Below are 24620 nucleotides of genomic sequence, written 5' to 3'. Positions count from 1 at the left end.
TACATGGCCACTTCAGTTTGCATAGTGGCTGTGCTGGAGGCAGGTTGTCCCACGAAAGCCGGGACAACCTGCGTCCCGCATAGCCACTCTGCCAACTGCAGGATAGAGCCCCTAATTGCGGGACAATCCCGCAAAATCCGGGACAGTTGGCCACCCTAGTTCACGTGTGTGTCTCTCTTATTCTTGGAGACCCCCCAATTTACACACAACAATTATAGGAGGGAGACAGGCATCTTTTTTTCTCTCTAAGTATGCACCTTTTAGCATGTCTCTGTGGCAGGGCTTAAATATCAGTGCTTAATTTGTTTAAAAAAATAAGTGCCAGGGCCCAAATATTTTCTAGCACTCCTGTGACACTGTGGGTGGGCACCACTGCAGCCACCACAGTGCCGACATGTCTGGGTTTACACTGCAGTTGGATGCACTATCAGCACTTCACAATTAAAGTGACTCTGAGACAATAAGTCAATGACAGACCTCAAAAATAAGTGCCAGGGCGAAACAGCCCCACAAATTAAGCACTGGTCTTAATGCTGTCTCGCGGGATGTGGTGCGGGATCCTGAAGCAGCATTCTAAAAGAAAAAAAAACAAGAAAGAACGGGCAATAACTTTCCGGCGGTTTGGGAATGGCTTTCCCACAAAAAATGTCAGGATCACAGTCTGATCCCCCAAAAATTGAAGAGGCTAATCACTGTAGAGACGAGTATTTAAAACTCCTTGCCCCTCCCCCATTGTACCCCCTGCCTCAGATTCCCTCTCCTGGTAAATCTCTAGACACCCCGAACCATCCCACCCCGCCCATGTAAAGATCTAGAAGAGAATGGCCGAGAAGGGCCTTGTCGTGTGCGGTAAAAGTGTATCCTTAATGGTGGCCGTGGCCCTCTGCTTACCCTAATGGCCGTGGCTGCCCTACTAGTGGCACGGCTCCATTTTCTGGGATGGAATAAATAACTATTGCAGCTCTAGTTCTGTAATACTAGAGGAAAAGCATGGCATGGGCTTACTGCCTGGCATGCCACATGCATAAATGCAAATGGACCCTGACATGCATGTGCGCATGGGCCTTCACATGCTTGCACACAGTGCAGGCAGATAGGCATGAAGGACAGGCGAAAATTCCCCTAAAAGTGAACAGCTCCTTTCCCACCTTGCTGCAACCAGCACCCAATCTGCATGCAGCCTACCTGATGCCAAGTGCCGAATTTAAGATTTGATCCAAGGCAGGGACGTCATTTCACCTAAATGCCAAAGGAAGTGACATCACACGACCGTTGACCTCACAGGAAGTGATGTCATTTGACACCCACCATGATGTGACATCATGGGAATCGATGGAACACAACCTTTCACCCCTTGAAAAACAGGAAGTGGCATCACTTAGCATTGTTCCTAAGTACACCACGAAAAATATGGTTAGGATATAACCATGAAGTGATATATGTTTCACACAAGAATGGATCACTCTATGTATTGTTAATATCAGTGTGTAGAGGCCCATATTACCAAAATACTGTGAATGCAAGCAGATGTCCAATGCCAAATGATAATGATGTGTTATTATATAGCATAGTGCTTAAGCGCTTTACATAGAACAAATATACATAAAATATCAGCCAGCCTGTGTTGGTACTTATTTATCGACCTAAGAAGGATAAAAGATTGAGTTGAGGTGTTTGAGAACAGATTAAATTAGTGACTCACTCCCTGAAGTGTGCCTGAAATAAACCTTTAATGAGTCTAGAAATTATTGTATAGAATTCCAGAAAGACAAATGAATTGTTATTCCTATTCTTTCTTATTTAGGGGTGATGCTCAAAGTGTTCCACTTGTGGAACCCCATGTCTTTTAGTAAGAGGCCTGAACAAGAAAGCCAGCCACTCCAGAAACAAAGAGCCACATTGCGCTGGCCATAGCCCAGGATCTTACATTTAAAAAAATAATAATAATTTAGGGGTAGCAAGGGAGTCCACAGGGGTAGCAAGGGAGACTTCAGGGGCTGCAACTGCAACCCTTAGCAATCCCCAAATAACATCCCTGATCCAAGGAGTTTTGTGTGTTATGCCACTGTTCAACCTAGCAGACAAAAAAACTGGGTGAAAACATAGTGTTAGCCAGGCGCGTCCTTTGCGCAAAAGTGCAAGTGGAAAGCAATACTTACCATAAAGCTTGTGACCATTTCTAAATATAGCCAGATGGCAGTTTACAATGAGACGCTAAACAAGTCAACATGGTTTCATGTTGTAGGCTGTTTTACTCTCTGAATTCATTGCCCATGCGCACTTCACATGCCTCTCTGCATTTTTTAACTTGGAGTTGACTACTTGTTGATCTACCTTATGTTGACTTGTTTTCCCTGAGTTTAGCGTCTCATTGTAAACTGCAATTTTTTCACGGAACAATTTATTTACAAAATGCAAAGCTTTGGAGAATCCATGGAATAATATACTCTGAACTAACCCAGCAGCTCTTTTGGGGACAGCTGCAAGTGAGGGTCTGTCTAGCTGTGTGGTTCCAAACAGTTTTTTTGTCTGCTACATGATATTTGAAATCCTGGTGTCACTGGATCTTTTTACTACACAGCTCCTTAGAAGCTTATTCACATCAATTGCATGAATGTTTAAGAGACATTTAAGTTTATTGGTTATCAAAGTTGGGCCCACCTTACTTCTTCCCATACATTGACCCTCTAGACACTATCTAGCTGGATGCACATGTTGCTCTTTAACGGTACGATGTCAGTTGAAGATATTGAAGCACTAACTACTAAATGCGCTGAAATATTAGGATTCACTACAGAAGAGGCAGATGCCATCTTGGGCCTCATCAACCACATTCAACACAGCCAACGCAACCAACCAAGATCCTGCCAAATGCATTAAACAACAGGAGTACCTTATTCGCAAGGAAATCGATCGTAAATTTCATGCCATCACTTTAGGCAGATACCACAAAAATCAACGTATTCCAAGAGGCTTGAGAATACAACTTCGACCAACGTTGTGCTCAGAAAGCAGAGACTTTGTGCACAAATGGGAAGGCTTTTTAAACAAATGTTCACTAGACTTGATTCTCTAAACAATTCAGGAATTATCAACGAATCTGACCACACTGAATTTGGAGATAGAAGAAATTGAGAAAGATTAACTTGAAACATTGGGTAAAGAAGATTTTGAGGGTATACTAGCAGACATCAACTGTAAGCTTGAGAGTTACAAAACTGAATTAGAAGCCAAAAGAAAAAGTGCGCAAATTCAAGCGAGACACATACGATTACTTAAATAATGAAGTCTACACTTCCACCAAGGAAACCTCGACAAGACAATTCAAGCAATACTTCCAGCTCAGAGTCTGAAGCTACGGGCGAGCCGACAAATCGACCCAGTACATCACCCACTCCTAGTGGAGTCAATAAAGATACAGATGCAATTGCCATCACATCAGCTGTGTCTTTTTTTAGGGGTAAGACAAAAACAAAAAGAACAAGGAGAGGGAAGAGGAAAGCAAAGGGAAGGACACACCACAAGACAACAGAAGAGAACTTCGTCATCAACATGTCGAGCAACATTCTCAGTGAATCAGAGAAAGAGTCCTTACAGAAGGGTGTCAGCTTTTTGCCCATGTACAGTATCAATTTGTTTGACAGCAAGGTTGAACTATATCACTTTATTAGGAAGCTGAAATTGAAAGTATGTTTTGATGAAATGGATGGGGGTCTGTTCTGACGTGTAGCGTTTACTGGGGACTACTATTGTGCTAAAGTAGACCTGGATTATTTCTATTATGTCAAAATCAGTACATAAACACTTTAAATGTGAAAGATGCACAAGAAGGAATTTCAGACACAGATAGATATTGAGCTGTCAGCTTTTTAAATTTATTTCGCTGATGAATGCATTTATTAATCGTGCATTTTTTGATATTGAGCTGTCAGCTTTTTAAATTTATTTTGCTGCTGGATGCATTTAATAATCATGCATCAGAAAGTAAGAAAAAAAAAGTATATTGTTAAAAGGAACAGTTGCGAGCTGCAAAGGGTTCAATCACAAAAACAGAGTTTGCAAAACGATTAATTCTCAATATTTCCTCAAACAGCTGTTTTTGACAAAACAAATTTATAACCCAAAGCTTTTCCATTTATTGCTTTTGTTTTGGTTGTTATGTTTGTTATGTATGTTTTATATCTTAATCACTAGTCACTTTAGGTGGTGGTTATAAATTTGTTTTGTCAAAAACAGCTGTTTGAGGAAATATTGAGAATTAATCGTTTTGCAAACTCTGTTTTTGTGATTGAACCCTTTGCAGCTCGCAACTGTTCCTTTTAACAATATACTTTTTTTTCTTACTTTCTGATGCATGATTATTAAATGCATCCAGCAGCAAAATAAATTTAAAAAGCTGACAGCTCAATATCAAAAAATGCACGATTAATAAATGCATTCATCAGCGAAATAAATTTAAAAAGCTGACAGCTCAATATCTATCTGTGTCTGAAATTCCTTCTTGTGCATCTTTCACATTTAAAGTGTTTATGTACTGATTTTGACATAATAGAAATAATCCAGGTCTACTTTAGCACAATAGTAGTCCCCAGTAAACGCTACACGTCAGAACAGACCCCCATTGTTGACCTAGTATCTTTAGCCCAATGTTCTGTCGTATTCGGGCTATCCCTTCAGTTACCAGTTGATGAAATGGATGACAGTAGACAAATCGACTTTGATAAGCATGAACCGGAACTTAAAGAATTTATAGCTCAGAGCTCTTTCGTGCACCCCCCCACCATCTCTGTACCATCAGTTGACAGTTTCCACAAACAAGTTATCAAAGACCTGGAAATTATCAGCTTTAAACGTCCAAACCAGAGAAATCTCAAACCGCATGAAATGGCACAGATTAGAAATTTGTTTAGTGATAACAACATCACCATCCAGCCTGCTGACAAGGGAGGGGCCTTGGTGATTATGAATTAATGTGATTATGACACAGAGTGCAAAAGACAACTGAGTGATACCAACACATATGCACAATTGGAAGGGGACCCCACTGTTGCCATAATGTGGAATCTGGAGGAAATGTTAGCAAAGGCAGAGGGCTTAGGATGGATCAACCACCGTACACATAAGTTCTTGATGACCTCTCATCCAAGAATGCCTAGCTTTTACACTTTACCAAAGATCCATAAAGACCTTAGGAGAGCCCTAGGCCGACCAATTGTAGCAGGGATGGATAGTGTGCTGCAACCTTTAGGGAAATATATAGAATACTTTTTGCAACTACTGATACAAAAAACTAGCACTTAAGTGAAAGACACAGCCCATTTCTTGCACCACCTGGAGGGAGCTAAATATGATTCTGATTCCAATAACATCCTCTTCACAGTGGATGTGAAGAGCTTATATACATCAATACCCCACAATCTTGGCACAGAAGCAATTGAGTGGATACTACTAAAAGAGGATGACATCAAAGCACACAAATAATTCATTCGGGTACTTTTGCAATTCATAGCTGAGAATTTGTATTTCCAATATAAAGACAAGTACTATCTACAGGTCTCAGGAACGTTAATGGGGGCCATCATGGCCCCCTTATACGCCAATTGCTTTATGCACAAATATGAAACAGACCATGTGCTTACACACACCATCTGGCATGAATACATCCACAATATATTCAGGATATGGACCGGTATTGAAGATGAACTGAACAATTTCTTCATTTACGTAAACCAAATTGACCCAAATTGACCCAAGAATACAATTCATCCATGAAATATCCAAGGCCGAGATTCACTTCCTGGATGTTAACATCAAAATGGGAACCCATGGGTATACCACCAACCTATGTCGCAAAGGGCCAGCCAGAAACAACCTTCTACATAGACTCAGTTTCCAGCAACCCAGCCTCATAAGGAATTTACTCTTCAGCCAAATGTTGCGGGTCAAATATACAGTCAGTGACCCGGTGGACTATATATGTGAATTAATGGAAATGGGGAAGAAGTTTATCACCCGCGGGTATCAAACGTCAGAAGTAGAAGCAGCAACCACAAAAATTGACCAAACCGAACAGAACACGTTGCTCATGCAGAAGGAGAAAACCATGAGTGCACCACAACTTGTGTACGTATCCAAGTTCTCCATTCAGAGTGATAGGATAAAAAACATTATCAAAAATAACTGGAGGACCCTAACTTGTGACCACAGGGTGGAACACCTATTTAAGGAACTTCCAGTATTTGCATACCAGAGGAGCAGGAATCTGAGAGATGATTTGGTCTCTACTAGACCACCACACCAAGTACTGAATACAACACGCATTGGCACATTTCCGTGCCTCAATTGCTGCAACTGTGGATTTGTCACCAAAGGTGACACCATCCACCACCCACGTACTGGAGAGAAGATCAAATTAAAACACTATGCTACCTGTGACACATCAAATATTATTTACTCTATCAAATGCCTCTGTGGACAATATTACATTGGTCAATGCAAACGCTCAGCAAAAATAAGGTGGAACGAACACAGGTCCTGCATCAGGAGCAAAAATATGAACTCTACGGTAGCTAGACACTGGCTTGAGAAAAGGCATAACATATCGCAAATCAGATTCCAGATTGGTGAAACTGTGATAAGACCTAATCCACATGAGGACATGAGTAAGAAACTGTATAGGAGAGCTATTGAATTGACCTTTTGGGCACACTCACGCCACATGGCATGAACAAAGAGATCAATTACTTATGCTATATTTGACTTGTGTAGAATTTTAGTTTGCATGTTGTAGGCTTTTTTACTCTCGGAATCCATTGCCCATGCGTACTCCAGATGCCTCTCTGTATGTGTTAACTTGGAGTTGACTATTTGTTGATCTACCTTATGTTGACTTGTTTTCCATGAGATTAGCGTCTCTTTGTAAACTGCCATCTGGCTATATTTGGAAATGCTCACAAGCTTTAAGTAGTACTGCTTTCCACTTGCAGTTTTGCGCAAAGGACTTAATTTTCACACTCCATGAGCACCGCTGTCTGCTCATGCCACCACCATCTACCAGTGACCACCCATTTGCATTGGCCGTGTCATTTGTTGCAATCCCATATTGTGATATTCATAGGTATGACCTCCCGTATTTACACTGTAATCTTGCTTTAGTGCTCTGGGTTTGCATAGCTAGGTTTTGCATACCGTTCCTTTTACACGAATCCGTCTGAATTTAGTCCTTAAGAATAAACGGGATCGTGAGCGGTCCAATTTGATTATAAATTGTTCCTATCCGCTTCACGTTACTTTCATTTAGACCTTTTCTTCACTGTGCCTGCACATAGCGGCACTTCTGTTCTCTGACAGAAGGTCCGGGACGTGAGGCACCTGTCACGTGGGCACCTCCTTGGCCGTCCGTCACGACGCCAGCGGTCGACATGGATGTGACGTCCCAGCGCCACTATCGCGCATGCGTGGGCCTCGTTCTCGGCCACGCATGCGCAGTTGCAATAAACCGCGCCCGTGCGGCAGTTCGCGCCGGGACGCGTACAGATCACCAGCGCGTCCCGTGTCTTCCTGTGCGGTGTGCATGTGCATGACGGTTCGCCGAGGCACGGGGAACTCCACAACAACTGGCGACGAGGGGAACGATTGCCACGGCAACGTTGGCACGAACGCACGGCAGGCGAAGGAAAAATCGGCAGTGCTACGTGTCGTAGCGAGACACGGACCCGACGCGAATGATCCCGTGATGCTTGTGCAGCGGTAGCGGCCTGAATAGGTGCTCGTGCGCCGCTGCACAGATAATACATTCAATTTTTGGACCTTTGGTTGTCCCCCAGAACCCGGGGACGACTCTTCTTTTCCCTGGAAGACTGACGCTTCCATGAAAGGAACCCAAGACAAGACACAGTGGGCAACCGTTTGGCAGCAGCTTCAACAACCCAAGAGAGCCCCAAGTGAGGTTCGCGGCCTCTATAACACCAGGAGGTGCCTGTGCGTCCTGGAATCATGGCGGACAGCGATGGGGAGGAAGGAACTGCGACAGGTACAGTGATGCCACAACAAGGATCTCTGCTACCAATGCAAGAGTTTGATGTGTCTGGTCCCCCATCCAAATTGGGGCCTAGGTGGTTGCTGTGGATTAAGAAACTCGAGATGTACTTTACAGCAACTGGCATCACCGATGATAATGCGAAGAGGGCCACGCTGCTATACTCTGTGGGGCTAGACGTCTTACGGATTTTCGAATCATGCAACCTAAAGGTGGTGACGTACAGCACTGTCAAGACTGCGCTGGAGAACCATTTCATTCCTCTCTCAAATGTTGACTACGAGAGGTTTCTGTTTTGTGGCGAGAAGCAGAGAGAAGGAGAATCCCTGGATCAGTTCTGCGCCAGGTTGAGGTTGATGGCCACCACGTGTCGGTGGGACAATGATGAGTTAATGATACGGAACCAAATCATCCAAGGCTGTAACTCCGGAAAGTTAAGAAGGCAAGTGCTAAGGGAACCGGGGTGGACTCTGCTGCAAATCCTGGACAGTGGCAGAATATATGAGCTGGGGGAGGTGAGAGGAGCCAAAATGGATGCTGCAAGGCATCCTGGCACGTCCGAAGATGCATTTGCCATAAGTAAACGACCCGGAATAAAGGACAAGTGGGGGCAAAGAAGGCAAGAGACTCGTCTTCCTCCTGAGTCGGGGTCGATGTGTCCATCCTGCGGGTACGACCTACCCCACGCAGAAGAATGCCCAGCCGTGTCGAGGTTGTGCGGCCGGTGCGGCAAGCCGGGGCACTACGCCCGGATGTGTCGTGCTCCAGCCCCCATTTCAGTGCCGAGAGGCCCAGCAAGGAGTAGTAGTAGTGGACCCAGAAGGCAAAGAAGCATTGCAGCACTTGAACAAAAAAAACAGCGGCTGCAGCTGGCCGAAGAGGAGGAGGAGGACGAGGAAGAGGTATTCTTCATCTCAAACCTGGCCTCTGGGGCTAGAAAGAAGAGACAGCCCAAATGCATGGTGGACATTCAAGGTGTGCCGACACAGGTCTTGATTGATACAGGCGCCTCAGTATGTGTGTTGGCCGAGGACCATTATCAGAGGTTGCCAGGTCCTCCCCCACTAGACTGTTCGACAGCAAAGATATTCACCTTTGGAGGGGATGCCCCACTGCCTATCAAAGGGGTGTTTACCACGCCAGTCGCCAAGGGAGACCGAATCATTAGAGCGCGATTCTTTGTCACGAACGTGAGTCCCCATTCGTTGCTCAGCTGTGCCGCGTCAGAAGCCCTCGACTTGGTGCATTTTGCATTGGAGGTGTATCAAGTGGACATTGTGAGCTTGCTCGACAAGTATGCGGGCATCTTTGAAGGGGTCGGGAAGTTGAAGGCGCCCCCGATAAGGCTACACATTGACGACACCATCAGACCAGTTGCCCTCAAGCATAGGAGGATCCCGTTTCATCTCAGGGAGAAGGTCGAGGAAGAGCTGAGGTCGCTCGTCGGCATGGATATTATTGAAAGGGTGGAGGGACCCACACCCTGGGTTTCACCTATAGTGGTCGCTCCCAAGCCTAAGCAGCCAGGAGCGGTAAGAATCTGCGTTGATATGCGCCTTCCCAATGCCGCGATTAAGAGGGAGAGACATTTAACGCCAACACTGGATGACATTGTGGGGGAACTTCAAGGGGCACGTGTGTTCTCAAAGCTGGATCTACGGGCCGGCTATCACCAATTGGAACTCCACCCGGACTCCAGATTTATTACAACCTTCACAACACACGAAGGCCTCTACCAATTTAAGCGCCTGAGTTTTGGCATCTCGTCGGCGGCTGAAGTTTTCCAGAACACTATTAGGGGGGCACTAGCCGGCCTTCAAGGCGTTATAAACATGAGTGATGACATCTTAGTGTTCGCGGACTCTGAGGCGGAACACCTGAGAAGGTTGGAAGGTACTCTAAGGAGGTTGAAAGAACTGGGTCTCACTTTACATCGCCAAAAATGCGAATTTTTTAAAGACCGGATAGGGTTCTTCGGCTTCATCTTTCAGGCTGCAGGAGTGTCACCAGACCCGGCAAAGGTCAGAGACATAAAGGAGGCAGCGGCACCACAATCCCCCACGGAGGTAAGGAGCTTCTTGGGGATGGTGACTTATTGCGGGCGTTTTATTAGGGGACTAGCTTCGATGGCGGAGCCTCTCAGGGCTCTGACAAGAAACGACGCGGTGTGGAAATGGGAGTCCCGAGAACAAGAGGCATTTCAGGCCCTCAAGAATGCTCTGTCAGATGCAGACACCATGGCGTACTTCAACCCGGCCGTGGAGTCAGAAGTGGTAGTAGATGCCAGCCCCGTTGGTGTAGGTGCAGTGTTGCTGCAACCGGATGAGCGCGGCGAGATGAGACCCATTGCCTATGCCAGCAAAGCACTTTCTAGTACAGAGATGAGATACTCACAGATAGAAAGGGAAGCACTGGCCATCCTATGGGGCTGTCGGCACTTCCGCCTGTACATTTTGGGCAAGCCGGTTGTGGTGGTCACCGACCACAAGCCGTTGCTGCCGATACTGGCGGGCGCATCATCGAAGCCGCCGCCCCAAATCGAGAGGTGGATGCTGGCCTTAATGGAATATGGGGTAAAGCTTGTATACAGGCCGGGGACCAACAACCCTGCAGACTATTTGTCGCGTCACCCTAACAAAGAGAACGCAGAAGTGGAAAACGGGGAAGTGGACTGTAAGGGTCTGCTATGTCAAGTGGTAGAAGGTGCGCTTCCCATGGCGCTATCGAGGCTCACCGTAGCGACGGAGTCCGCCAATGATGAAGTCTTCGGCATCATCAAGGCAGCAGTGAGGAGCGGGGACTGGAGAGAAGTGTTACGGAACAACTCAAGGCGCCAGGAGGAAGCACAGAAGGACTTACAAGCGCTCTGTAGGGTGAGAGATGAGTTGTCGATTTCCGAGGATGGACTGCTTCTCAGGGGCCAGCAGATCGTCATCCCGAGGGAGCTAAGGATGCGGGTGCTGGAGCTGGCACACATTGGACATCAGGGTGTCGTCAAGACGAAGGCCAGGTTAAGGCCAAAAGTCTGGTTTCCCGATCTGGAGGCGCGAGTTGAAAGCTTTGTGAAGAGATGTCTGGTCTGCCAGGCGGCGACACCGGGTGACAAATCACCACCCATTAGCTCGATGGAGCGCAGTGAGAAGCCGTGGGGTACGGTCCATGTGGACTTTGGGTCGACAGGTCGGGGACGGTACTTTTTGGTGGCCGTCGATCAATGGTCACGGTACCCGGAAGTAGAGGTGGTTGAGTCGACCGCGACTGAGTTCACCACGGCGGCGTTGGACAAAATGTTCGCAGCGCATGGATTCCCGGAGATCATCTGCTCAGACAATGGGCCACCGTTCACTGGCAGCCAGTTTGTGCAGTATCTACGAGAAAGGGGGATAAAACACAGAAGAGTCTCCCCGCTATGGCCGCGAGCCAATGGCGAAGCCGAAAGGATGATGAGAACGCTCAACAAGGTAATGCGGATCTCGGCCAGCAGAGGTGAGGATCTTGTCCAAAGAGTTGTGGAGTTTCTTCGAGTGTATCGCTCAACTCCCCATCAATCCACAGGGGTTGCCCCAGCTGAGGCGCTCTTCGGGCGGTGCCCGAGGGGGATGTTACCAGAAATGGAGGACAGGAGGCCGGGGGTCATAGACAACGATAAAGTTCGTGAAGACCGAGCGGTGCGCAACCGGAAGGAGAGTGAACACAGAGGATTACAAGAAAAGGAAGTGAGAATTGGAGACTCCGTACTAGTAAAGAATAGACATCCGGAAGGAAAGTTGTCCTTACCGTTTGAACCACGCCCATGGACAGTGACTCATGTGAAGGGCACGATGGTGACCGCAGCCAGTGAACGGGGTACCGTTACCCGCAATCGATCCTTTTTCAAGAAAGTGGATGTCCCGGCGGAACCTCAGGTCTTGAATGACCCTTCGGGCCAGGAAGGAACATCGGAGGCCCAGGAGGGCGTCCCCTCATCGGATCCTGGACCCGCACCAGAGGCGGACCGCCTTTTGCCTACGGTCACATCGAGATATCCTGTGCGTGGGAGCCGGAGACCTCCGGCTCATCTGAAAGACTATGTCATGGACTCAGGGGACTGAGCGAGGGGTGAATTACACTTGTGGCCACCGGTTATTATGTTTTTGTTACTGTTCTGTTCCACCATAAGGGTTCCATACACCAAAGTTTTGTGTTTGTTCTGTTGTTAAAAAAAAAGAAGGGATGTGACGTCCCAGTGCCACTATCGCGCATGCGTGGGCCTCGTTCTCGGCCACGCATGCGCAGTTGCAATAAACCGCGCCCGTGCGGCAGTTCGCGCTGGGGCGCGTACAGATCACCAGCGCGTCCCGTGTCTTCCTGTGCGGTGTGCGTGTGCATGGGTGTATGCGTGCATGACGGTTCCCCGAGGCACGGGGAACTCCACAACAATGACAACCAACAGAAACAAAAAGACGGCACGCATTCGCGCACGCCATCTCTGCTACATTTTCGAAGCACCAGCAGCAGGTAAGAATGCCTGAATTCACTACCCACGATTTTTACTGGGCGACCTTTGGGAATACATTATTTATGCACAAACTCATAACGGGTACACATTTTTTCACAGACGATCTGTCACGCAGCATCTGCATTTATCAGACCTGTGAGGTAACCCCTGATGGCCTTATCTGTGCGAACAGATGTTTACATTTATTAATTATCCTTTCACTTACCGTTGATCCATTACATTTACAGATTTTTCTCACAGATTGCTGCATCAAGGTACCAGGCACTAATCCCTTTTATAGCTATAGCCTGTGCTCTGATTTTGACTGTAAATATTCATGACACTGATTGATATATTGATGTTAAGGTTTTTATTTTTATCCTCCCCCTTTCCCCACCCCCCCTCAACGCCATCAAACTGTCTTGTTTTATGGCATGTATGGATATGTGTAACAATGATGGACCGCCAGTACATGAAGGTAAGTTCTCGGGTTCTTTATTGTCCAGGTCCTGAACTCCTCCACAAGACACAGGGATGGTAGGGGACACAAGATGACACGGGAAACACCGGGCTCACCCCCACACCCATCTTCTCAGCTCACTGCTTCACTCTCCTCTCCAACCGTCACCAGCAGAACACCTTCACACAAACATTCCACACAAGCATTCCACTGCAGATGACCTCACACTCACAGCTAATCTGTAGGCCAGATTACTACAGTATGCTTTGTGTCTATTCCTGACGTTATGAATCATCTGGTTGATTACATTCATTTTGTGCTCACGTGTTACCATGTTGCATTTGTGTTATGCTTAATTTACTAGTGCTCAGCCCCGAAGAAGGAGTTCCCTCCGAAATGCATTGCCTTATGAGCTGTAATTAATGAGGATGCTGTTTGCCTCTTTGTTTCTGTTATTACAACCTTTTTCATGCTACATAACATCTTTTGAATCCTGATAAACCCATTCTCGAAGAAAAATGTATTTACAAAATGTTAAACTTTGGAGAATCCTTGGAATGATATACTCTGAACTAACCCAGCAGCTCTTTCGCGGAGAGCAGCAAGTGAGTGTCTGGCTAGCTGTGTGGTTCCACCCACTTTTTTGTCTGCTACATTGTATTTGGGATCCCGGTGTCACTGGATCTTTTTACCAGACAGCTCCTCAGAAGCTTATTCACATCAATTACGGGAATGTTTCAGACACCTTTAACTTTACTGGTTATCAAAGTTGGGCCCACCTTCTCCACATACGTTATGCTACGCTCATGATGCGGCATGAACCAACCTCAGCCCGACCCCATCGTTTTGCCACCAAGACAACCTACTGTGTCGCAAAACCAAACGTAAGCTTCATTCCATTTAGAAATGGCCCGTGCAGAGGCTCAAAGATTTTTCCGCCAGTTTGGACCGAAAGGAAGCTCAGTGTGCTGGCTGACAGACGTTTTGACCAGCCACAGCAAGTCCAGCTTCAGATGCAGGTTGGGCAAGAAAACATTTTCTTTGAACTAATTGCCCCAAAGTCTAATAGCATGTTTGTTGTGTAAAATGTCCACATTTTTGCAGCAATATTTCTAAAAGTGTCCATCAGGCAGGCATAAACATGGTAACATTGATTAATTCCACGTAATGAGTTTGAATACGCTTAAAACCAGTGTACTGTCTATTTCTATGGGTACTGCCAATCTGGAAGGGTGAAGACATTCTATTCTGGCCAGGAGAAGTTCAAGGGGAAGGCAGAGACTTCTATGAGCATGCCCAAACTTGTACAACTACTTGTCTATGAGGAATACCTCATCCACCTTTGACTGCATTGGCCACGGGCAATCTATCCGTTGCAGAGAGGTAGACCAGGAAAGGGAAGCATCCATAAAATCTCACTATGGTAACTATTATAATGAAAAGGAATGTGCATGCAACTCTAAAAATATTGAGAGGTGGGGGGCAGGCGGCCTCACGGCCAATCAGGGGGTGCCAGGGCGCCTGCCAACCAATCAGGGAGCTTGGAACGCAGGCTTTACTTCATGGTAAATCCCACATTCCGAGTCCTCTGAGCAGCGGGGGGGCTGTCATTTTCCTTACCGGGAATCATGTAAGTCTTACTGTGCTCTTCTCCCTCCTCCCCAACGTTCACTTTCCTCAACCTCTGCCCACTCTCTCCACACGCCAACCCCAGCCCCACTTACCTGAATCGGCCAGCACCAGGAACACTCTGTGTTCCGGCTCTTCCTCACCCCGGCAATGGCTGCCATGGAAAAGGAGAAGGGACTACGTGTATTTCGTCTCTGCCTTGACCATGGCAACCATCTTACTTTGAAACAGCAACGGTGCCATTTCTCAACTTACAAAAATATTTGTATCCTGGAAATTCACAGCAATAAGCCCCATCGGTGGGGGGAAAGGGGGCTTTGAGGGGTCTGATAATGCTGGGGCTCACATTAAGACCTTATTGCTTAGCTTACACCATTTACTTAACACAAAAAGCATATACTGAAAACACTAGCCACCTACCGCTGCAAGGGGAAACATGGGATAGTATACTGAATAAATACTTTGGGTAGACTGGGTACTGAGCACTGTATTGATTGAAGGACCTCAAAAATGGACCACTGAATCAAGAAAAGGAAAAAGCACAAAAACACATCGTATTTTTCAAAGTTACGTGGCCAAGTTGGGAAAGGGGACTTAATGAATGTCTCAGGCCCAAGGTAAGGTGAGATGGTCAGTGCACCGTGTATGTCTGGTAATGACACTTAGTCCAGTGATTTCCTACGTTTTTGGCTGGGTATATAGCATCAAGCCTGTCTTCTTGGTGCTTTGCATGGGTACAAGAGCGTGTTTAATGGTCTCAAATTGGCTCAACGATACTTGGTTAAAGCAGCAATGTCTGTAGGTGGCTGTGCAGCTCACCATCACTGGGGCACTGCAGCGGTGTCATCCAGTAGGGAGGCTCGATGGTCTTGATCGCACAGCTTGAGGATCAAAGTTAGGGATTTACCCCAGGTGTGGTTGGTGAGACCGCAGGATTGGACCCATCAAACCATCCCCTCAACCCCCACCCGGCCCCACTCCCTTTTTTTCTATGCACTGGCACGTTCCAAATGGTACAAGGCGTAGTAGGACCATTTTTTGTTGTTCTCTCATTTGTTCTTTGTCATTTCCATTGTTTATTTACTCCCCTGTTCCCTTCCCTTTTGCCTTGTAGCTCTTTGAAACACTGTCTTGTTGCATAACTGCCTTATAAATAACCATTACCCATAAACAGACACCCAGTGGCAGTGCCTCTGCAGTGTTTGGCTCCTCTTAGCTCCATCTGCCGGTCTGTGGAGCGGTGCGGAGCAGGCTCCAGTGCTCTGGTGGTGGACCACTGCACAAAGACGTGCTGGTTTGGTGGCAGTTGGCTCCTCTCAGCTCCATCTGCCGGTCTGTGGAACGGTGCGGAGCAGGCTCCAGTGCTCTGGCGGTGGACCACTGCACAAAGGCGTGCTGGTTTGGTGGCAGTTCCGCATCTGCTACAGAGTTCAGTTGAGGCTAACTGCGCGTGCTGCTCATCTGGTAGAGGTATCATGTCTGAACTCTGGCAAGTTTGAGCTTTTTCACCGATAAACCTCATAAACTGGAGCTTCCTTCTTCATCTTGGGCCGCATGCTGAAGTTGACTGACCCACCTGTAGGCACGGTGTCTACCTAGGGGATCTGGGAGCCGTGGTCTCTGGTCCTCGACGGCATGCCAGCTTGTAAGTTCTTTCAGTAGATTTCCGCTCGGTCTCCCTGGGACATTGACGGAATGGTCTCTCTCCATCTTTTGACTCCCTGCGTTCACTCCAATGGAAGGAGGCTTTGGGTCCTGCAGAACTGCAACACTTAGGAACAGAGCAGCGTCCCTGTCAATGCCTTTATATGTCAATTCCAGTAGGTGGCTGGTGGCTTCCAAGCCCCGCCCACCCCCTAAGAGCACTTACCAGAGTGATTTGATGCGTCTGTAGACTGTGCATCGCTGGAGTATCCCTGTAGCCACAATATGAAGGTCAGTAATTACGTTCTGTGCTCCCTGGACCAGGCGTAAGTGCAAGTGTCCTCAATGACAGCCTCATTTAACCACAGAGCTGAAAGTGTGACTCCTTGGGAAAGCGCACTTTCCTGCGATACCCCCCTTCACTTTCTCCTTAAGCATTCGCAAAATCTCAGGCTGGCACATCTCGCACTTGGCATGCTGTAGCCAGGGTCACAGGGTGCCTGGATGACATGGTGTTAAAGCACTTCCCTTGGCTGGCACGAGGGGTTCCAACTTAACATTACAATTCAGGTAGCTTCTGTTTATAGTGAAGGGATTAACCACTAGACTACTACTCCATACCAAACCTGGCTTCTTGGTCGTCCTGGTGAAGCTCTACGACCTGCACTATATGAAGCTGTGGTTGCATGAAAGTTGGAGCATAAGACACATGTTTACATAAGGCAGTGGTCTTCAAAGGGTGGTTCTGGCCTCCTTGGGGGGCACAAAGGGTATCCGGGTAAGAGGGAGTTTCAGGGGGGCCACAAGGCTCTTCCAAAAGGATTACGGTGACTGCTTTTAAAAGACCATATATGCAGAAATGGCCTGGGGGTGGGGGGGCAGCAATATTTGTACACAAGGGGTGCTCGGCAACAACATTTTACATAAAGGGGGGCTTGGCATAAAAATGTTTGAATACAACTGGATAAAGGCAAGATGGGGAACAGCGATTCTGAAAAATAAAAGTCTATTTTTGCACACTGTGGTAACCAACCCCCTGTAGAGCTGAAGGGTGCAGCACAAATAGGGAAAGACGTTATTACATCACCAGGCTTTTTTTCGCTGCGTTTTTTGCTGAAAATGTTTGGCCAAAAAAACTAATAAAAAAATATAGGGGGCGGGTGGTAAGGGAATATAAAGGGTAGGGGGGGTGGGGTATCGGGACTACAAAATAGGGAAGGGGGATTGCGGGTGACGCCCCAAATATGTAAAAAAATCCAATTCGTTTTTTTCAGCCGAAAGTGTTTGGCAAAAAACTCTGCGAAAAAAAGCCTGCCGATCTAAGAACATAGAACCACAAATCGACGTGTAGCAACGGACGCAACTTTTCATTGGGAACTTTCTGGTTCTTGTACGCTCACCGGAGCAACCACGTTTCCACAGAAACTAAAAGGTTCCGGTGGGTGTAAGGCCAAGACACTCTTGTGAGATCTCACTGGTGTTCCGCTGTCCTGGCCTACAGCCAATCGAATGAAAAAAACAACATATAATGTTGAATTATCGGCAACACATTCCATAGCCCACAAAACCTGCAACCAACACCACTCTCACCTAAGTCCCCTGGCCCGCCCTCATCCTGAACTCCACCCACAGGAAGTAAGCAACTCAGCCCTATTTCTCCATGTGTCCCCCACTTTCCCTCCAGCCCCTGCACTCATCCTCACATGAAATGTAAATGATGTGGGAATTATAGCATCGCTCTACAAGGGCAGAGATCGAAATTGCCGGGAGCGGTTTCGTTTTAAAATAAAAGTGTAGGAAGACGTTGCAACTTGCACTTAAGTGCACTGCAGTAAGCGTACCTTTAAACAGCGGGCGCTTGTGTTTGGTGGTTTGTATTTTGCGTGGGAGGTGGCATTGCGATAGGGTTTGTGGGAAGTGGGGGCAGGCCAGTAGGGAACATACTTTTCGTACACTTCAACCACTGCACAAGGGATATCCAAGTCCAGCCAGTACTGTTTCCCGGACTGTCACAGAAGAGAAAACACTTTAATACTTCAACTCTAAATGAGAGCCGTGAACCTAGTTAGCGTTTATCCTGAACGCCTGCTGTGGTTGCCACTCTTGAGGACCAGACCTGGAGATGCTGGCTACATACCTTAACCCTTGTGTCGGGATCATTGTAAATGAGCCTTTGATTCCTCCAGAGAGGACCGGGAACATGACCACACCTGCCCTCTGCCCCCGCAAATGTTGGTGTTCTCACAGCCAGAGTGTATTAAGGCACTGATGTCTGGGCTTTCCTCGGGTTTCCATGCATGTGAACACCCTGGTTGGGAAACACGCAGTACTGCCAGCCTCCGTGTATGTGCAGGGTGGCTGGCATCATAATAAGATTAGTCAGAAACCCATGGGGAGTCAAGCTTCTCTGCTCACATCAACATAAAATACTACCAGTTCTGGCTTTTGCGTAGGCATGGGATAGGCATTTGCCAGGCACTAACATAATGGTGCCACCTGGCATAAGCCGATAACAGCCGGGAAGAGTTGCAAGCGCATAGGCATATAATAGCAGTGCCTGGCAAAAGTCCTTATAATATCTATACATAGTGCTGGAAATGGAAACAATTTATTAGGGGAACTGCCACCTCTTTGGGGGGCGGGGCCAAGGGGCGTGGCCCCGCTGGGTTGCGCAACACAGTATCTGTTCATAGGGATGTATTCTAATTGACCTTTTCACAATTGATCGCGGGAGCATTGACCTTCTGCACAATTGATCGTGAAATGAAGGTCAATTAGGACATATATGCGGGGGGAAACCAGCCGCAACCACTGACTCAATCCAAAACCCCCTGCAACCCCCTACCCAATCCCATGATAACATTTATTACCCCAAACCCACCTCACACATATATATATAGAAAGTAAAATAAAGGTAAAGGTCAATTGTGCAGCAGGTCAATTAAGACCTACTATTTTTAGGTCAATTGGGACAAAAGGTCAATTGTAAAAGGGCAATATGGGTAATACCATTCATAGAACCCCAACCTGGCAATTTGCTTAAAAGCAAAGAGCATTATGGGAACGTCATGATGCCCACCATTTTAAATGCTAAACATGTCTTATAGTGATATAGTAAGAAACCCTTTTAAGCAAATAACGGACTCTTCTATTTTGATTGGTCACAATATTCGCCCTAATGAAGAGGTCTGTAAATTGCAAGACATACATATCAGTTTGGACAGCTGCAGCACTCTATGTGAGGTTTTGGAAGTTTCAGTATTCAGTGCCCAGTGCCAGTCTTCTGAAAGCTCGTGGAGTGGGTTACTCGGTTGTGCAGGAAATGTGATCATGGAACTGGTTTGTGGATTTCTCTCTGAGCCCCTGCTCTCTGTAGCAGTGACCAACCTGCGCTTGGACGAGCAGACTGCTTACGAAGGCTCCTCTGCAAGTTGAGGCACAGGACTTGGGACAGTCATGTATGCTTGCCACTGGGCCTTTGAGGGCGAGGGGGGTCCGCTCCGTCTTGTTCCGGCCCATTCCCTGCACTGCCTATACATGAGCCAAAATTGTTGGCTTTTACAATGATTGTTTCTAACAGGACTTCAGTGCAAGGAACACTGCTTCAAAATGAAGTGGCTGAAGACATTGTGTTATATGCACTTACTCTGCCTGTGCAGACTTGTATGATTCAGAAATTCAAGGGCTCTGAATGACTGTTGTTCCCTCCCTCCTTCAGCGCTTTGAAACACTTGCCTTGTGTATAGGCCCTTTACAAATCAACATTACCATACCATATCACACTGGATTAGAACATGTTTATTGCACTAGTAACACATTTGCAACTGCTAGTAAGGCATTGGCTCTCAGAAGACTGCTTACATAGAAAACGGTCTGGCCAAAATTTGAGGTTACTGCTTGATAAAGCTAGCTAAAAGATATCCTGAGGGGATGTGTTTTAGACTGGATGGGGTCGGTAGTGGATGTGAAAGGCTGTAGGGATTAGCATGGCCAATGCAGTCAATGGACGAGGAAATGACCAAACAACACCCACACACTTTGTGTCCTTTCTCAGATGCCATCTCACTCCTACTTGCATCGCAATTCAGTAGTTTTGGCTTATAGGCGGTGGTTAACTGCCACCTAAAAACGAAAACTAAAAAGATAGAAAATCATCAAAAGGTGCTTTTTTCCCCACAGAACTTCACCCAAATGCTCAGCAGGGAGCGGCGTTGAAGGAGTGTGTTGCACGTGCACGCAGACAGTTTCAGGAGTGCAGAATGCTGCCCAAAAAGATGTCTAGTCATGATATTTTTTATTTATTTATTTACATTTGTATAGCGCACAAAACAACCCCTACGCATCACCGCGCTGTTACTTGTAGTTACACTTAGTTACAGAAGTTTGAAGTACATTGCATTACATCTTGGATGATATTGATATGATATTTTATTTATATCGCGCTCATACACAAGTGTTTCAGAGTCCCGTGTACAGACCGCAAAAGACTGCCACTGAAGGGTGGGCAGAGCCCCGGCAAATCATGAGACACTTCCACAACACATCTGCCGTAGAATTGCGCGGTCAGCACTGAGGCGGGACTCTTGCTCTGCTGGAGGCAAGCACGCTGCACTTTATTAAAAAAAATGCCCAACTCTGAGAACCTCTATCCAGCATGGGTGAAGGGTGGTGGGTGTGGGGGAGGGGAACTTGCACTCTAACAAAAGTAGTGCCCGTGCAGCTATTGGGGTGGGTGGGTGCAGGAACAATAAAAGGCCCACACCTTTTATTCCCAACAATGACTTTAGTTACAAGGATACCGTTTGTCAATATTAAAATACGCTAACTTGAACTGCTGTGGGAGGAGTAGGGGGCTTTTTTCACCCAACCTCTTACCTGCATTCCCTGGAAACATCTGACACCATTGCTTGCTGTTGGGAAACTTAAACTTAATGTGGGGGTGTGACTGGGGGGGTTTACAAAGAGGCCTTTCATTTAATGTGTGAAGGAGAAAACAAAATTCACTTTTTTAGCCTTTTGCATGCAGTACAAAATATAATATGCTTCTAAAACACCCCTGAGCTTTGTGCGCTATACAAATGTTAAATAAATAAACAAAACATTTCCAAAAAAATGAGGTGGTGATGAATGTTGTATGTCCCCTCACGCCTCTTTTCACTTGTTCGCCCACCCCCGCCTCTTTGATGCAGTGGCCCACTGAACAATGAAGCGCCCTCATTATTCCAGTCACAGACGCCCACAATGGCATCCTTCTTCGGCGTCTACAGGCAGCGCTGGCAGGGGCTGCCCTGGCTGGCTCCGGGCTCCTCAGTGGAGGTGGGGCGGAGGGGGCGCCGGGAATCAGCTGCCTTGCCTTCAGAGCTGGGTGCCAATTATCGGGCATCACCAACCCTCCGCCTTCCGCAGCGGGCATTATGTATGGGGGGGGAAAGGGGGGTCGTGAGGGAAGAAAGGGACCATTCTCACCGCAGCCACGTCCACTGTGGCAGTTGTATGCCTCCTAAATGCAGTCCTTTCCCTCTGGATGTAGTTTACATACCTCTACAACGCCCCCCCAGCCCCCCCACCCCCCACCCATATCTGCCTCACACACCATGCCGGCAGACCATCTTTCAGAAGGTAGCCCATCAGTTCTCGCGCTCTTCCCTGTGGATAACATACTCCCAAGTTTCTTCCACGAATCCCAAAGGAATCCGATTGGCACTCAGGACCCGGGTCCTTCGGACCTGCGCCCGTCAACACCACAGGTTTAACGTCTGCCTTTCCCAATAAGAAACCCAGCCATGTTTTTTTTATCACAACCCCAAGTGCAGCGAGGCTGCCAAAAGTGGCAGGCGGGCGCTATACAAGACCACTTACATTGCAGCCCAATGAAGGTCCGTGCCTACATGCGCAATCTCTTGGAGCGTGCGCCTTCCAAGCGCTATAATGTGGCACAAAGTTATGCGGCTAAACCTCTCCTGTAGCCCCCTGCGCCAATACACCCGTCCAAAGAGTTTCTATTTCTAGTGACACAACAGCCTTGCGGCCGATCCCCAATACACAAGCCATCGCGACCACAACAATGCATTTATATTTTTTTAAAGTACACGAACAAAACCACCCTTAACAAGTTGCATCCGTCACTGTAGTGAAAAGTAGCAAATTGGCTCACTTGGCTTACACGAGTCCAACTCGCCTCTCTATAAAACACCACCCTGAAGTTGGAATTTCGCCTAAGGGCGCCCGCAAACGGCGGTGTGTGCCAGTGCCTCGCCTTAACTGCTTTGACAGCAGGGCGCATGGCACCTGCCCTTTAAATTCGAAGCCTTATAGACAACCCTCCAGCAGCTGTGGGTAGAATTCGCAAGGAAAGTGCTGGTAGAAAGCTCGGCGTGAGCGCACAGCACGCCCTGCCTGTAGCGCCTGCTGCGTGTTCCTTAAGTGCTGGGTGTTGCAGTGGCGAGTGCGTGCGTGCCAGCGGGTAAGGCACCTGGCCATGCTGGAGCTGGGAGGGCACGCACTGCCAAAGAAAAGGACGGGGAGACCTGAAAAGCGAGCCCCCGCGAAATAAACCGCCTCAAAGCGCTTCGGGATGTCGGGACCCGGGTGCAGCATATGGACATGGAATCCATAGGTTTGGGGGGAGAGGGGGTTCACATGAACCCAGCTATGTTTTCTGACACCATCAGTGTCACGCTGGCAGCCTCTGGAAAAGTCAAGGCAGACGATCAACCGGGGACGTATTGAGGGTGGCGCGTGCGTGTCCCAACTTCGCTGCACCCACAACAGCACAGCCATCTGCCCCCCTCCATTCTCCACGGAGACCGGCTCCAAAACGCAGTTTGTAAGAAGTGTAGGAGACAGATCTGTGGTTACTCACGTGCACATGGAGAACCCCAGTAACCCTGGAAAGGAAGGCGCACACGACAACCTGTGGAGGAGGAGGATGTTTGAGGGGGTGGGAGAAAGAACAGACCAGCACTTTCTTACCTGGCTGCACCTGGGTGGCCGTCCCTTCCGTCTCGCCTCTCGCCACTGACATGGGGGTCTTCCCTGCAGCTCACAGGGGAGCCTGTGGCGCCCCCACTCTCCGGTGGTGGGAGCTGTCCTTCCAAGTGCGTGCAGTGCCCCCTCCACTCAACTAAAGAGCTGCGCAAGGAAGGCGGATTCCCTGTGAACAGGCACCTGTTTCTTCTTCTGTCCAAGCGCCCGGAGTGGTTTTCTTCCCGGGGGCCCCTCCCTCTGTGAGTAAAGGGGTGCCTGCTGCTGTGACAGCGGAGAGAGGCTCCCCTCTGCCTCCCGAGCGCCGGCAGGCTGCGTGTGCCACTGCCCTCGTGCCCACCGCTCATGAATATTCCCTCAGAAGCTGAGGCTGCCCGAGCAAATTGAATTAGCCGCCTGCTGCCAATTTGCGCGTCTCCCCTCCGCGAGAGGGGCTGCGCCTGGCACCGCACCAGCTGCGGAGAGTGAAGTGTTCAGTTGGCACCCCGCGCGTGCAGTTCCCGCTGGGCACCTCGGAGCCTCCCTGGAGGTGCTGACGCCTCGCGCCTCTCTCTGGCGGCGGGGCAGGCAGCTGGGGTTCTGCCCCCCCCCCGCACTGTGCGTCTTCCAGCCAACTACCCAGTGGTCTCTGGGGAGCCGACGCAAGCACCACCCTTGTTGGTGTCTCCTCAGGAGCTGCAACGAGGAAGCCAGGTGGACTGTGATTTCCATTCCCCGCGCGCGCGAGCACTCACGCTTCATTAGTTTCACTAAAACACCCACGCCACCCTTGTATTATAATGCCACTCTGGCACCTCGAAGTCCCAGCGAGCGGAATCTCCAGACACCTATTCCAGAGGGCACGGAAACCATTTTGTGACTTTGTACACATGATATACATCTCCGAGGTAACCTGGAGGGCCAACATGTGTACAAGGAAATATGTGATTTAAATGGAAGAGAGTAGTGCAGGCACTCACAAATGTAGTCGTTAAGTGGGCCGGGGCACAGCCTGGAAGGGTCTACAAATCTATCTCACACCAGGGCTCGCTGACCCATTTCAATTAATCTCACACTGTGTCCCGCTCCATTTTCGTAGTTCTCCATTTGTCTCACTTTTTTTGTGTGTCTTGCTCTCCATGGTTAATTCTCTATGTGTCTCTCTCACCACACTCCCACCCCAGTCAAGTTCTCCCACCACATTTAACGCTCTGTGTAAATCTGTATTTTTTTTTAGCCTGGCCTTGGGAGTATGAAACATCTCAGTGATGCCAAATAAAATGTCAGCATAATGGTTTACAGTTAATGAATTAACTTTCAGTTTGATTCTGTCACCATAATGCAACCGTCTCTCGAAGGTGCTCATCAAGCACAGACTGATGTTGATCTGTTTTGACACTGGTATTATG

At 47.9% G+C, this 24620-nt stretch overlaps 1 protein-coding gene across 2 annotated transcripts in view; it reads right to left on the bottom strand.

Moving 5' to 3' along the window:
• The window catches only part of CDH20 (cadherin 20), a 1428111-nt gene extending 1404196 nt beyond the window's left edge, over positions 1-23915 (bottom strand). For both annotated transcript variants that reach the window (XM_069613654.1, XM_069613653.1), the window contains exon 1: positions 23221-23915. The gene's annotated coding sequence lies outside the window, so the exon portion shown is untranslated. The remainder of the gene's footprint in view (positions 1-23220) is intronic.
• Positions 23916-24620: the final 705 nt, after the last annotated feature.

This window comes from Ambystoma mexicanum, chromosome 5p (assembly GCF_040938575.1).
Source record: "Ambystoma mexicanum isolate Mex_15411 chromosome 5p, UKY_AmexF1_1, whole genome shotgun sequence".
NCBI lineage: Eukaryota > Metazoa > Chordata > Amphibia > Caudata > Ambystomatidae > Ambystoma > Ambystoma mexicanum.
Note: the sequence above shows the minus strand (reverse complement) of the source record. Positions and strands in the feature narration are given on the sequence as shown.